The sequence below is a fragment of the Lipotes vexillifer genome, unplaced genomic scaffold (assembly GCF_000442215.2).
Source record: "Lipotes vexillifer unplaced genomic scaffold, Lipotes_vexillifer_v1.1 scaffold555, whole genome shotgun sequence".
NCBI classification, from domain to species: Eukaryota; Metazoa; Chordata; class Mammalia; order Artiodactyla; family Lipotidae; genus Lipotes; species Lipotes vexillifer.
Window position 1 is genome coordinate 368912 of NW_006772693.1, and position 16118 is coordinate 385029.

General features: G+C 39.1%; 1 protein-coding gene across 2 annotated transcripts in view; it reads left to right on the forward strand.

The window, feature by feature from the left end:
• Positions 1–487: 487 nt before the first annotated feature.
• STK17B (serine/threonine kinase 17b) overlaps positions 488–16118 on the forward strand; it is a 35538-nt gene continuing 19907 nt past the window's right edge. Inside the window, exon 1 of one of the 2 annotated variants that reach the window (XM_007447817.1) lies at positions 488–757. The gene's annotated coding sequence lies outside the window, so the exon portion shown is untranslated. Of the gene's footprint in view, positions 758–6359; positions 6597–16118 lie in introns of those variants that run through there. The other variant, XM_007447816.1, reaches the window with a different exon arrangement.

Sequence of the window (16118 nt, forward strand, 5' to 3'; positions counted from 1 at the left end):
CCCTCTCCCCTTTTCTTATCACCATTTCCCCCCCAATTATCTCTCTTAGCATCCATTATAAGATTTGAGGGAAATCATAAGCATATTATAAATTCATTTGACAAATATTCATTTAGGACCTACTATGTCTCAGGGATTTTGTTAGTCATGAGGTGTGGTATTGAGCTTGAGAGATACACATAGTCCTCCTCAGGGAGCCCGCAGACCACTGGAAAATAACATCAGCTTGTACGAACGGAGGACTTACTCTTGTCAGGCACTGGGCTCTGTATGCATTATCACACTGAAATCTCACAGAGGAAGCTACTACTATTATCCTCATTCTACAAAGGAGGAAACTGAGGATTGCCCAAAGTCACACAACTAGGAATGGGTGGAACTGGGACTGGAGTGCAGGTCTGTCTGATGTTACACACTTAACCACACATCCATCCTCTCTCTCTCTCTCTCTCTCTCTCTGTCACACAGACACACACACACACACACACACACCCTCAGGAAGCAGGACCTCAGAGCTTGGTGTGTTTGTGGCTGGAGAATAGTAGCTCTCTTCCAACTTTGCTGAAGTTTCTACTGAATACTTTGATTTGCAAATATAAAGAATTTTCTGAAGCACAACCTTAAACAAATTGTGGTAGACAGCTGGGAGAGGACAGCTGCAGACAGAAAAATGTGGCCGGATGCTCTGTGGGCGGGGGAGGGGGGGATAGATGTGCAGTGAGGCAGCTCCAAGGAGAGGAAGCAGTGATGGGTGGAGGTAAGAGGGACTGACAGATTAGACCACCTGGACCCCAGACCACAGTGGAAGGAGGCTTAAATATTCTAGAACGCACTGTCTTTATCAGGTTATGCAAATACAACGAGGATATAAGTATGTTTTTCTTTGCCTGTATCATTCAAGTGATTATTCAAATAAATTTAAAAATCATTTTTTTTTCCTGAAGTATGTCTGATGTAATGAGGTGAAAAGACCTCAGGATTAAAAATCAGGAGACCTAAATTCTTGTCCAGATATGCACCAGTAGTTCAGTTGTGTGATCTTCTGCAAGTCCCTTAACTTCTCCCATTGTAGGTTTTCCTCCTAATATAAGAGAATTAATCTACTGAACCTTAAGGATTTTTGAAGTTCCAAACTGTTCTGATGCCATAATTTACCGAGAACCTACACTGTGTCTAGTACTGCATTAAACAATTCAAGGTTTAGAGGCAGTTAGAAGGCATATTTCTAGCCCTCTGGACCTGTGCTGTCCAATACATTAGCCACCAGCCACATGTGGCTGTGGAGCACTTGAAATGTCGTGTGACTGAACTATAGTTTTATGTCATTTTAATTAAATTTGAATTCAGAAACTAATACTGTATTCAGTTATTGAAAACCTTTATGTTTGAAACAATGTAGGGATATGAATCTTTTTTCAACAAATTTTGTACAATCTAAATACAGATCAAGTGTTTCTGATGAAAATTTAGCATCTGATTTGGGATGTGTTGTACATGTAAAATACCAGATTTAAGACAATATTAAAAAAGGATGTAAAATATCTCATTAATAATTTCTTATTGATTGCATGTTGAAATGACAATATTTTGGATATATGGGGTTAAGTAAAATATATTATTAAAATTAATTTAATCTGTTTTTACTTTTTTTAGTGTGATTATGAGAACATATAAAATGATATACATGGTAGACTTCCCTGGCGGTCCAGTGGTTTACTCTGCACTTCCACTGCAGGGGGCAAGGGTTAGATCCCTGGTCGGGGACCTAAGATCCTGTACGCTGCGTGGCATGGCCAATATGAAAAAGTAGAATGACATATGTGGCTTGCATGATATTTCTTTTATTTTTTTCTGGCATCGCTGCATGCTTTGGTGCTTTGGAGAAAATAACAGTGTCACCTTTTGAGGAAGACATTTGTACCAGTCTGAGTCATTATTCTTGTCGGGAAAGACTTGCCCTAATTACCTTTGCTAATAGGGCGTGTTTGAAGAGAGCCAGAAGATGCGAGGTCTCTGTGGTCCCCAATGCTTCCAAACTTGGGATGCTGTAGGCACCATGGATAAATGTACCATGACTTACCCATCTGAGTACACTTGGCACTCCTACCTCCAGAGAGGGGATCTTTTTGGACTAGCCTGTCTCCATTCAGCATGAGTACCCCTGTTGGGTGGAGGTTTGAGTCAGGTGCCTTCAGAGGCTGTTCCTGCCGCCACCCTAGCCCACACCCCAGCCAACCCCAAGTCTGGCTGCCATTAGTCTGGCCACAAATTTCTGGTTTATTCAATTGGAGATAGTGCTACCTTGGAGATAGTAGTACTTGTTTTGCTCTTTCCACATGGATTGAATTGTAGGATCGTGACACAAAAATAACAGGTAAGGCTTTCTTCAGAAGGAGCATGTGTCAAGGGAAGGAGTTTTGAATTTGGGGTCTTTACCTCTGTTTAAAATTCTGCCCCCCTCTCTGCATCTGTAGGGAGTAAATGTATGATCAAGGAGGACCAACTTCACTGGTCAGTGTGTGGTCAGCATGTGGTGACTGACCTGGTGTGATTGGGAATGGTCGTTTTCCCTGGAGAGAATGTGGTGAGTATGGTGGCATGATCAGAAAGGACCAGCATCCCTGGTCACTGATGGGGATTCACTTGGATTGACTGAGGAGCACCACTGTATTAGTCTGCTAGGGCTGCCATAACAAATACCATAGACTAGGTGGCTTAAACAATAGAAATTTATTTTCTCACAGTTCTGGAGGCTAGAATTCTAAGATCAAGGTGTCAGCAGTTTTAGTTTCTTCTGAGGCCTCTCCCCTTGTCTTGCAGATGGCCACCTTCTCACTGTGTCCTCACATGGTCATCCTTTAGTCTGTGTTGTCTGTGTCATAATCCCATTTTTAAAAATTATTTTCTAAATTGAGGTATAATTGACATATAACATTAGTTTCAGGTGTACAACATAAGATTTGATATTTGTATATATTGCAAAATGATCACCACAGTAAGTGTAGTTAACATCTGCCACCTTACATAGTTACAAAAAATTATTTTTTCTAGTGATAGGAACTTTTAAGATCTACTCTCTTAGCAACTTTCAAATATGCAATACAGTGTTATTAACTGTAGTCACCGTGCTGTACATTACATACCCATGACTTATTTATTTTGTAACTAGAAGTTTGTACCTTTTGACCCCCTTCACCCATTTCTCCCATTCTCCATCTCCTGCCTCTGGCAACGATCAATCTGTTTTCTGTATCTATAAGCTGGGCGTGTGAGTGTGTGGGTGTGTGACTGTGTGACTGTGTGAGTGTGTATTGTTTTGTATTTACTTCTATGTATAAGTGAGATGATACAGTATTTTTCTTTGTCTTTCTGACTTATTTCACTTAGCATGATGCCCTCGAGGTCCACCTATATTGGATAAATGGCAAGATTTCATCCTTTTTATGTCTGAATCATATTCCATTGCATATACATACAACATTATCTATTCATCCATCTATGGACATTTAGGTTGTTTCCATATTTTGGCTATTGTAAATAATGCTGCAATGAACATGGAGGCACATATATCTTTTCCAGTTAATGTTTTCATTTTCTTCAGATAAATACCCAGAAGTGGAATTTCTGGATCATAAGGCAGTTCTATCTTTAATTTTGGGGGGAAACTCCATATTGTTTTCCATAGTGGCTTCACCAATTTACATTCCCACCAACAGTGCAAAAGTGTTCCTTTTTCTCCCCATTCTCACCAACACTTGTAATTTCTTATCTTTCTGATAATAAGCATTCTGATAAGTGAGAGGTGATATCTCATTATGGTTTTGATTTTCATTTCCCTGATGATTAGTGATGTTGAATGTTTTTTTCAAGTACATGTTGGCCATCTGTATATCTTCTTTGGAAAAATGTCTATTCAGATCTTCTGCCCATTTTTTAATCGGATTGGTTTTTTTGCTGTTGAGTTGTGTGAGTTCTTTATGTATTTTGGATATTAACCCCTTACCAGATATATGATTTGAAAACATTTTCTCCCATTCAGTAGGCTGCCTTTTCATTTTCCTGATGGTGTAATCTTTTTGTCTCGGATTAGGGCCCACCTGTACAATTTTATTTTACTTTAATTCTCTTTAAAGGCCCTGTCCCCAAATACAGTCATATTCTGAGGTACTGGGAATTAGGACCTCAGTGTATCAATTTGGTGGAAACATATTCAGCCCATAACAACCACCATCTCTGGTCAGTATGTGGCATTCAAGGATCGATTTAATGAACTGTGCAGTCAGAGGCAATGACTACAGAATGACCATTAGGTCACATGGGGATTTCCCACTCAAGGAAAGGAGAGCAAGAACATGCACCTTTGACAAGGCTATGAATGACTTTAGGTAAATCAGGTAGGATGAAGGGATGTGCTGGCTCCTGAATTTTACTGCAAGGTCACAGATGGTACAGTCTCCTCCTCAGCACCAGGAGTTCCTCGTTACTTGAACCACAGTGCCTGAGACCAAGTAAGTAGCTGAGCTAAATCCTAGCTGGCAAATCTGACATCAGGCACAAGGGTTAACAATCTACTTAGGGGCATAAGAGAAACACAGGGAACAAGTATAAGCCCTGCACCCAGGGACAGAGGGAAAAGAGGTGAGCGGGCTGGGAGTGGAAAGTAGAAATCAGCAAAGATTTGTGATTTCTGGAGGGCGTAACTTCTTCAAGTTGGAAATTGATGAACAGGTGCTGATGAAGAGGACGGTGAAAAGTTGGAGCCTAGGCAGAGGCAGGAAGAAACAAGACATGAATAGGACTATCAGCCTAGCAGGATGATTGGTTAGAGCAGAGGACTTGTGACCACACGGAGGGTTGGTTTAAAGCAGTGACGGGAGAGAGAAAGGTCTGCATCTAGGTGTGAAGTGATGTGGTTAGATGGGATTAGTGACAGAAGAGAAGACAGACTGAGTGTGAGGAGATTGCTAAGAGCTGGCTATTGATCAAGTGTTGATACTCAGGAGGTCCAGAGTTAAACACACACGCGAGCGTGCACGGGCAAAACAGAAATCACCGCCATGCTGCGGTCGTGAGATTTCCGGAGGTTACTGGTTCCAGTGCTGGTGCTGAGACTTCTAGGAACCACCCCTGTGTTCATAAAAGAAAAGATGGGGACAGTCTCACTGTGGATTCTTAGATGATAATAGCTGAAAAGTCCATTTCAGCATGCAGGGTTCTTTTCCCCTCCACCTTAACTTGTCAGTCCAATTGTTAGCAACAAGAAATTAGATGGATGGAAGCAATACTCTCCAAGTGACAAGGTTTAGGGACTAGACACATTAAACTGGGATGAGTTAGTGAAGTAAAAGCAAGGAGATGAGTAGATGACTGTGAGACATTTTATGCACTTATCTTGGGAAGCATACAATACGGAAGAGCAAATGGACGGCTTGATGGGAATTTGCTCGGCTTACTAGGATAGAACAAGAAAATTTCCTCTTTAAATGTTGACTGAGTGTTGAAGTCTTTTGAAAGAGAACGATTCCCCTCCCAATATATTTTCTCAATAGTCTTCTACAATTACTGTAAATATACTTTTCATCCAACCCTAGATTATATAAAACGAACAAAAAACCCGCAGTTGTGTCTTGCACAGGACTTTCAAATTTTTCATTCTCTCGAAGAGATAACAGATCCTGAGTAGCTTGCTGAGGAGCTTTCATCTTTTCCCTTAGTACCCTATTTGCAAAAAGAGCAATTCATCTTATTTGGACTCTCTTTTCACTGCCTTCAACCATGCCTCACAAGAACTCAGTTCGCTGGAGCGGACTTTAGCGGTGGGGCCCAAGTTCCATAAATCCCCCAGCGATGTTGATGCTTGCCAAGTTAGAGCAAACTGGACTCTCCACTGGCCGAGTGTGTTCAGGTGATAAGGAAGACGACCGGGAAGAGTCAGAAAACAGGCACAGAAGTTTGGGAATGAGTCAGAAGCAGCGACTAACTTTCCTTCTTCCCTCTCCCCAGTCTCAGATATTCACGCCGCGTGGACTGCCACTCTGAAGGCCGGGATGCACTAGGTCGGAGTTACAGCCCAGTGCGCGGTCAGGTTGGCGCCCTCCTCACTCCTTTCTCGCAGCAATTACGAGAGCGCGCCCCACCTGCTCTGCAGCTCCGCCCAGCTTCCGACCGCCGGGTGGCGGCCGCACCCCCTCACCACTGAGCCCCGCCTCGCAGCACGCGCCGCTGGCTGGCGCCCCGCCCTCTCCTCACGTGACAGCCCAGCCCTCCATGCGCGCTCGGATTGGCTCTCGCGACCGAGGGGGTGGGTTCTAGCCTACAGCTCTGCCCCGCAACGCGGCTGCAGTTTTCAAACCTCAACTGTAACCTTCCGTCACCGTCTTCGCCGCCGTAGCCGGGAGCCACCTCACGGGGAGGTCAGGTCACAACTGTTGGCCGTTGTCCAGAAGAGTAAAAGTGGGTCCTGCCACGCTCGGAGATACCCGGCACCTCACGGAGCTAGAGCTGGAGAACGCGTCTTGCCGTGCCCACCTGCGTGGGGCGGGACTGGAGCCCCCTTGGAGGGGGCAGCATCGGGAGAACCTGCTGCTGCCTGAGCGGTCAGTGTCTTCTGCCTCGCGCGTCCGCGGTCCTGCCGGGATTGGCGGGTGGACTGGGGGCTGCGACTCCAAACCCCTGAACCAGCCCCCTTTACCCGTGAAACAGAGACTCAGAACGTGGGAGGGGTCCCGAGGAGGGATCCAGGCGGTATGGGCGGATCCGGGGTCTCCTCTGACCCCCGGCCTGGGGAAGATGCGCTCAGACACCGCCGCCCCCAGGTGGCCCGACTGCTCCGAATCCCTCGCCGCATTCAGGCTGGAGTCCTGCTTACCTGGTTCCCTCGGGTTCGGCGCTGGGAGCGGCGGCTGGTCCTCCCAGTACCCTTCTCAGCCCGGGGAGCGCGCGCGCGCGCTCGTGTGTGTGTGTGTGTGTGTGTGTGTGTGTGTGTGTGGGTTCAATGATTTTAAGTCTCTAACCAGAGCTAGGACTATGTATGTGGTATATTTACATATGCAGGTCTGTGGAAGTCACAGTTGCCTACTGAGGCGCCGTCGCCTGGCCGGCACGGACTCTCCCTGGGTCGCGTCCCGTGGGGGCCCCCTTCGCGACCGGCTCGATCGCGTCCCTTCCACGTCGCGTCAACGTGGTCCCTTCAGGTCCCTGCCGAGTTCACAGCTGTGGTGTAGGCACAGGACGTGTTCACATCTGGACTCATGGACACGTCCTGCTCACAGCTGTCTTTCGTCTGGAGAGAAGTTTGTGCTCATCTTGTGGGGGATTTTCATTTACTACTTGTGAACAGTTTTTTAAAGTCAGTGAATAGAGAAGTCGAGTTGCAGTTGTTTCTGTGATTTCTAGCGATCTGGTTTTATTTTGACGCCATGTAAACCGCAAAGGGTACACGACCCATCCTCAAACTATACAACTACGTGACGGCTACGATTTTGACATTTACCCAGCTCTTTGTTTTAGTGTAGGGGAAAGCTCTTCATTTGAATTCCCTTAGGGGGGCAAGTAGAGACGAAGTTGAAAGAGACTTTGTGGGCAGCTAGTAGATGATGTTCGTTCTTCCGGTGTCTGTGATGGGACTAGAGGCCCTCCAACATCAATTTGCAAATTGAAATTAAGGAAGAGAAAACATTTTAAAGCCACATGCTGATCAGAATTCAATTATATTAGGTCGGTGTGTCACATTCACTGATTGTTTTGCCAGCGTAATGTTTACATCCCTGGTACTGATGATAAGCAGTGATGTTTGATATGGTGTCACCCCCTTAGGTTCTCAAGCCTTTGAGAATGTGCCCTGAGACAGCATGGTCTACTGAGATGATTGGGCAAGTGGCAGCAAATGTAACTTGGCATTTTGAGTCCGGGAGCACAATTTTATTAAAGGAACAGATGATAAACCTACTTTGTCATTGATTCACCATTTTATAGTTTTATAGTAAACTGTCCAGAAGTAGTTTTCAACAACTTCCAGAATGTTTGTTTTATAAATGTTAAACCACACACCCGTAAAATTGTGTGTTTTTGAAAAAGCTAGTCCATAGAAGCAATGTCCTAGTTTAAGACCTCTCTTCTTCCCCCTTCATCCTCCTCTGAGCAGATGTTCAGTTTTTTTAAGTTTTTCTTATATTTTAATAACTGAAGTTGTTAATAGCTGTTTTATTTTTGAGGTACATATCATACATTTTACATCATTTTTCTAAATTATGGATCTGAAATTGAAGTGAAATGTATTTACATGGCAATATATTCAAGTTTTAAAAGTAAAAATTGTGTTATTGAAGGCCTTTCATTTTTGTGTGTGGACAGAATGGTTGTAGTTTCTCTTGGGCTCATTGAATAGTGAATTACAACTTGGTTAAGATAGAATCAGTTTTTAGGAACGTTGGGACTTGACAAATTGATCACTGTGTCAGCATATTAACAGCAAAGCTGAAGAAGGTACAGGCATTTTATGGCATGTTTACAATTTTATCTTTAGACTTGCACTGACAGTGTTTTACTGGTGTTAAGTAAACATTTAAATATGTTTTAAAAGCTTTGTTTTTGAAGCTGTTTGATAATTATAAGAGAGAATTTCCTTATCAAAATTTCCCTGTTTTTCTCTTAGAGACCTAATTTAAAACCCAGGAATCAAGGAAATCAATTGCTGACACTTTCACTTAATCCTAAAATTGTCTTACAGTTGCACGTATATTATATTGCAGTGCATATTTCCTGTAAAAAAATTGGCAGCTACGTAGGACAGTGCTTCTAGAGGTACTGCTTTTAAAGGATTTTGATTAATTTTTTTTTAAAGAACTCTTTGTGTTCTGTGGGTATTGATTGTGTCAAAGACATTAAGTCATTTATGTACTTACTTTCCACTTGTGAAAACTTTAAATGTTTTAGTTATTTTAATTTTCCACAATATTGATGACAAAATTCAATGATTTTTTTAAAGATTTTTTTTTTGATGTGGACCATTTTTAAAGTGTTTATTGAATTTGTTACAATATTCCTTCTGTTTTACGTTTTGGGGGTTTTTGTTTTTTGGCCCACGAGGCATGTGGGATCTTAGCTCCCAGACTAGGCATCGAACCCACACCCCCTGCATATTGGAAGGTGAAGTCTTAACCACTGGACCACCAAGGACGTCCCTCAATGATTTTGTTTTTAAGTATTTTATATTCTATGATAGACTATTATCAAAGGATATTTCTTTGATAATAGACAAATGTCTATTATCATAATAGACATTAATAGATAATACACAAATAATTAACAAATGTACTTAGGAATTAAGTCGCATATTTTTATATAAATATGTTGTGACAAATGTAATTTTCAAGACATACTTTGTTCATTTTTTATTTCTTTAATTTATCCTTTTTCCCCCAAATATATTTAACCTTGAACTTCAGTGCCACTTTAAACATCTAAACTAGTCAGTTTCTTTTAATATTTATATGTAATGTGTCGCTGCACCCTGGACCCTTTGCAACTTCTTCAAAAGAGGGAATAGTTATACTTGAAGCATTTAAAAATCTTAATATTAACAGTGAGATGATAGTTTCATCTGTAATCCGAGGATCATATTCCGTTTTGCGTTGTAACACTTACTGAATAAACAGTACTTCAGAGATGCTCTAAGTAAACAGTGCTTTATTTTACAACAGAAACTTAATTTTCCATCTGATGAGTGACAAGCACTGTATGTTTATTGGCCCACTATATTTCCATTTTCAACATCTTTCCATCCTGGTCCATAATTATAGGGTTTAATTCTTTTTCTGAAAGTAGAAGAGACAGCACCAGGACTTACCTGTCGTGGCACAGAATCGGGCCTGGGGTCATTACCTGCGACTTTAGCCCTTGGATAGTATATACTAGATTAGACTAGTTAGACTAGAGTCAGTTAGCTGGCTTTCTGTTGTGATTTTCCAAGAATTAAATTCTTGAATTATGTTTTCTATTCAATCTTAATAGAACAAACAAACCTGTTAGTAGAATACATATAAGGAACAGTCTCTTCCTTGAAATTGAAAATCATCATCATCCCTTTCCCTACACAAATACCTTTGCTTCTGATCAATGACTAATTAAAAATGGATCCTTTTACCACACTAGCAGAAAGTTCTTCCTTTATTCTGATGGATTCTAGATAAATAAATCTACAGTTCCTCTGTTTCCTAGGGAAAACTTGGTAGCTATAAATGCTAATGTAGAAAGAAAAAGGTTTTTTCCCCTCTCATCTTGTGCCTTACTTTGCTTTCCATTGCCTTTCAAATTTACTTCATGAAGATCTTGATTTATCAGTCCTTGGCAGGACAAGTATCTGGATTTCCTGATTGAGGCAGCTCTTAAAATACTGATATTCTTAGCTGAAGTAGGTATAGTATCATGTGGCCACCTAGTTTGGAAAGATAGGTAAATACAAAATAAATGGCCCATTGGTATTATATTACAATATATGATATTATAATTTTATCCATGTTTCCAGACTATGGCTATCCTGTTTAGAACTGAAGTTCTCTGATAGCCATTTAAAATATTTCTTATTTTATTTAGCCAAATACTGAATTAAGCAGAGATTAGCTGCATTTGAAGCTCCAATATGATAATTTCAAGATGGAGCTCAAGTTCTGCTAAACCCTTGAAGATATGAGATGTACCTAAAAATTCTTCTTGCTACATTTCATAATTCTTAACAATTCAGTTCATCAGACATTTAAAAAAATTCCTACCAGGTGCCAGACACCATGCTGGGAGTTTAGGCATGAAAGCAAATGGTTGCAACCCTTCAGACACAATATAATTGCAGGCTAACATGTTACATGTTGAGGTAAAGAGGTATGTCAAGGTTCCTCCTATTTGAAGCATAAAGGACAGGCATTAAAGGTAACCTGTGGGTTTTAGGCAAAGCTTCCTGGGGGAGATGACATTCTTTGTTGAGGTAAGAAGGATGCATACGAAGAGTTTTTGCATTTAAAGAAAGGTAGAAAGGATGTTCAGACAGGAGAGTATAAGAGAGATGTGGAGGCAAAAGATGAGCTGCAAGTGTGGCAGGAAATGAAGCTGGTGTGTACCTGGCCTCAAAGGCTTTTGTGTGCATGCTATAAGAGCTTGAACTTGTAGCTACTGGGAAGCTAATGCAAGGATCAAAACAGATAATTTAATTCTCTAGATGTTTTTATTTAGTGTTATATGATGTATTTTATAAAACATTTTTATATGATAACTTTGAAATGAATATCGTGATGAATATTTTTATTTTTTGTGTTTTTTTGCGGTACGCCGGCCTCTCAGTGCTGTGGCCCGTCCCGCCGCGGAGCGCAGGCCCAGCGGCCATGGCTCAAGGGCCCAGCCGCTCCGCGGCACGAACCCGCGGCCCCCGCATCGGCAGGCGGACTCCCAACCACTGCGCCACCAGGGAAGCCCATGATGAATATTTTTAAATAGAGCTATTTGGAGGTTTATAGGGACTGTTTGTCTTACTTTTGATCACATCACATTTGCTTTCTCCCTTCAAGTAAATTAAAGGCCCAAATCAAGCCTAACATTTCCTTTTTTCCTTCCTTCACTGATCCATATCTGAATTCTTATTGTGATTATTGTAATGGGAGTTAATGGAAAAAAAAAACTTTGCAAATAAACTTGAGGTGCCATTTTTCCTAGTATTGATAGTACTGTGTAATTGGAAGCTTAATTGTATCTTGCCTTCTTCTATTATCCTCTTACTGTTTTTAGTGCCTGATTGTGTCTATAATTGTGTACCTACTCATGTGTGCACACACACACACACAAATTTACGTACTAAGTCCCTTGAGATTTTTTATTAGTATAGCCTAATAGTGTTATGAGATGAATTTCAAATGGAGTGAGACCTATTGGTAATTTAGAATCAGTTATAGATCTGTGAATTATGGTAGAAAACAAGAAAAGGTCTGTGATTGTTGGAGTTAAAGAGGATTCAGTGGGAAATTTAGGAAGATGCAAGGAAAGACAGCTGATTGATAACCTGCTTGTGCCCAAGGATTAAATCTTATATGAAGGACAGCAAGCTGTTTGTGGAGGGATTGGTGGACAAAGGTGACATTCTTGCTCCACTATATGCAAAATTGGCCAAAGGAGAGGAAATGGAAAAAATATCTAGGCTGTGGCAACTGGTGCAAGTGCAGTAAATAGAAGGAAGCTACACTTAAGGGATGCTATATGGATCCCTAAGGCAGTTTGTAATATAGGTATATTTGCAATAAGTAGATAAGCTTAAAGTTCAACCTTCAGAAATGTGCTTTTCCTTTTTTCTGAGACATGGCTTGTGTTTCCAGCATATTCAGAGACAGAGTAAAATTTATCACAATTCAGAAAATGATTTTTGTACTAACATGTATTTTAAAAACTGCCGATTACCCAACGCTGTTTTCAGCTGCATTTATAATCATACAAATATACAAATACCATGGTACGTTCATCCATTATGATGACCAACAGTACATGTGAGGGGAGGAAAATTTGTTAGGTAAAAAATTAAACACAAGCCAATGTCTAGTATTAGGAAATGCTATTAAGTAGCTTGATTAATAGGCCCTGTTTGTATTATCACTATTTATTTCAATGCTTTTTTTAAAAAAGGTAAGTTTTTTTTCCTTCTAATATAACTGAATAGGTATTACAAAACTTAATACCTATTAGTATTATATTTTGGATATCACATTTTGGATTTTTTTTTTTGGAGGGATCCCGGGATGAATCTGGATTTTCACCAAGTGATATAATAAAGGCATATGTCTTAAGGTTACAAATTGTTATTCATTATATAGAATTATAGCTATAACATTAATTAAGAATTTATGAAATTGTTCTTTCTATGCAGTATTAAACAAGGTATTAATTCTTGCTTAGTATTTACCCTAAATACTTATATGGTCTTTGCATAAGAACAGACATGTTATTTGGATAATGAATACCATATGCTCTAAATAAATGCAGAGAAAACGTTGAGGCCTTAAAAAACCTGAGCAATAATAGCTCATGAACTTCCAGCCAAGTAACACTTAATGTGTAAAGAGATATGTTTTGCTGTTAAAAATGGGTAAGTTTCTGCGTTTAGAGTCTAGTCATATATATTCAAAGCCATCTTTTTTACCCAAAGGCATTTATTAGTTTTCGTCTATACCTGCTTGGTGTAGATAACTTAAACACAGGAAAGTATAAATACTGCCATAATCTCACCACCCAAAGATAACCTGTTAATATTTTGCCATAGTTTTCCAGTATTTTCCTCTATTTGCTTTTATATTTAACAAAATTATGTAACATATCAGAAATTATATATAACAAATATGACAAATATGACAAAATTATCATACTGTATGTAAAGTTTTGTCTTCCTTTTTTCATTTAGTATTATATGAGTTAAAAATATTCTTTGAAAGCACAATTTTTATTAGGTATATAATATCCTACTATTTAGGTATATTTAGCCATTTCCCTATTGTTGGACTTTGGGATTCATTCATTCTACAGGCTTTTTATTTTTTTAACTATTATAAATCATGCTTCATTAAGCATAAATCTTTGAGTATATCTAAGATCCATATTGATTCTTTTGAAACTTGAGAGCAGACAATAATTATTTATAAAATATATCTCCATTCTACTAGATTCTTATGAATAGATCACTTTTTAGCTGATATATTACAGCATGAGATAAACATCTTAGATTCTAGAATCTAGATGAGGTGAACATCTTAGAGTCAAGAGCCTGTACTCTCTCTATATAAGTGAATTTGACATGTTCTTGTGCTCATGTTTCCTAAGGCCTGATTTGGAACCATGTTGGGAATGTAGCCCATATAATACAGGTATATCCCTTCTTTCTATGTATAAATGTGGTCATAAGCATGCAAATTCATAGACTTAAATTTAGGGGAAAAAATCTTACAAGTCCAAAGATGACCTGAAGAAAAAAAGGTTGAGCATAGAAATTGGTAACCGTATTGATTTTTCAGAGAAGAATATGTGACCAATGAAACTGAGTTCCATCAGAACTAAAAATATACAAATAGTTCATCAAAACAGAATAAAAAGACAGAATTTAAGAGTTGAGTTTAAGCTAACTTGGGGTGAGAGTTTTGTATATGGAAATATAGGGTACAGCTATTTAACAATGGCAGAGGATTGTGTGGAGAGTATCTTTCAGTAGAATATTAACAATATTTATTTATTGAACAATCATGATGTGCTTTCATGACTAGCACTGTACCAGTGTGATTCTACATGGGTTCATCATATTTTAATTTTTAATATTTAGAGTACTGCAAGATACATTCTATAATTCATCCATACTTTAGGGGCAGCAGAATTGAAGCTGTCCTCACTAGTAATCAGAGAAATGCAAACTAAACCACAAAACTGTCTGAATGGGGCAAATGTTGGCAAGGAGATGATAAGCTCTCCTACCCAGTGCTAGTGGGATGGAAAGAAGGGACCGACTCTGTGTCTATGTTGCCTTATTTATTTTTAATTTAAACAAAATATGGCAAAGTAATAAGATTGAAAACCCCAAGTGTTTGTTATATTTGTATCCCTTCCTACACATTTGAAATATTTCTTTCCTTTTTAAAGTAGCTGTATTACTTTGCTAGGCTGCCACAACAAAGTACTGTACATCAGGTGACTTAAGCAATAGTAATTTATTTTCTTACAATTCTGGAGAGTAGAATTTTGGGATCAAGGTGTCAGCAGGGCTGGTTTCTTGTGGATGGGCTTCTCGCTATGTTTTCACATGATCTTCCCTCTACGTGTTTCTGTATCCTAATCTCATTTTTTTCATAAGGCCACCTGTCCTCTTGGATTAGGGCACACCCTAGTGACCTCATTTTAATTTAATTAGCCTTTCTTCAAATACAGTCACTTTCTGAGGTACTAGGGGGTTAGGACTTCAACATATGAATTTTGAGGGAAGGGACATAATTCACCCCATAACATTAGACAAAGTTAAATGTCTCATAGCTGGTATGATGGATAAATGTGATTTATGACATTCAGTGATGATTCAGTCCAAATGTTATTTTCAGAATTCTACACCGCTACTTTTGGAATACTAGAGATGTACCTCAAAACTAGTTAGGGCTTTGTTTTTTCAAAGGCCACAGAAACTGAAAACACTCCCCTCTAATCATACTGCGTACTTGCTAAGTTGAATATAGATGGCATTTGAATTTAGGAAGATGAAGAACAGAACATGTCAAGTAGGAAATAAGGGGAGGAAAAATGTGTCAGAGACACACTTTGCTAACTACACCCTCTTATAAGAGGGTGCTAATACTGGATTTCTTATTAGATAGGCATAGCGGAAAAGTCAGGCATATCTTAAATATATAGTCTGCTGTTATTATATGAATTCAATTAATATGAAATAGTAGTTTTAATGTTAAAACTGAATACTCATAAAATTCCAGTTAAATATGAGCTTCCGTTACAGATTAGAACTCTAGAATAAGGCTTTATGTGTGGTCACTCACTCATCCAACAAAATTATAGAGCTCTTCATGCATAGCAGGCTCTGTGCTATGTTCTGCCTCTAAGGCCTATGAAACAAGTCCATTTCTTGTAGTCATTCACATGTCAGTAACATAACTCACAACATGTGATTTTACCGTCAAATTTGTTTGGCCATGTGAAATTAAATTTAAAATGAATAATCATTTGTGTTATAATCATGCTGTGTTAAATTATCTTGTTATGTGTTATAAATTATCTTGTTATGTGTTATAACTATGTGTTATGTGTTATAATCATGCTGTGTTAAATTAGCTTGTTATGTGAATATATAACTTTAAAGAATGAGAGTTTAAAAATGAAATTAAAAAGAATTTTTTTAATGTTTTTTTAAAAAAATTGAATGATTGTATTACAGTTTTATCTTAACTGTTTTTTTTAAGAATTTGGGAGGTCTTACAGGATTTTTCAGTAGTTTTATTCTGAAATGAAGTCAGTAACTTAGCTCAAGTACCATAGAGGAGATACCAGTTTATGTGTATGCTTTTTGTTTTTCTTCCTTCTGGGTAGAATATGCTCTTAAATCTTCT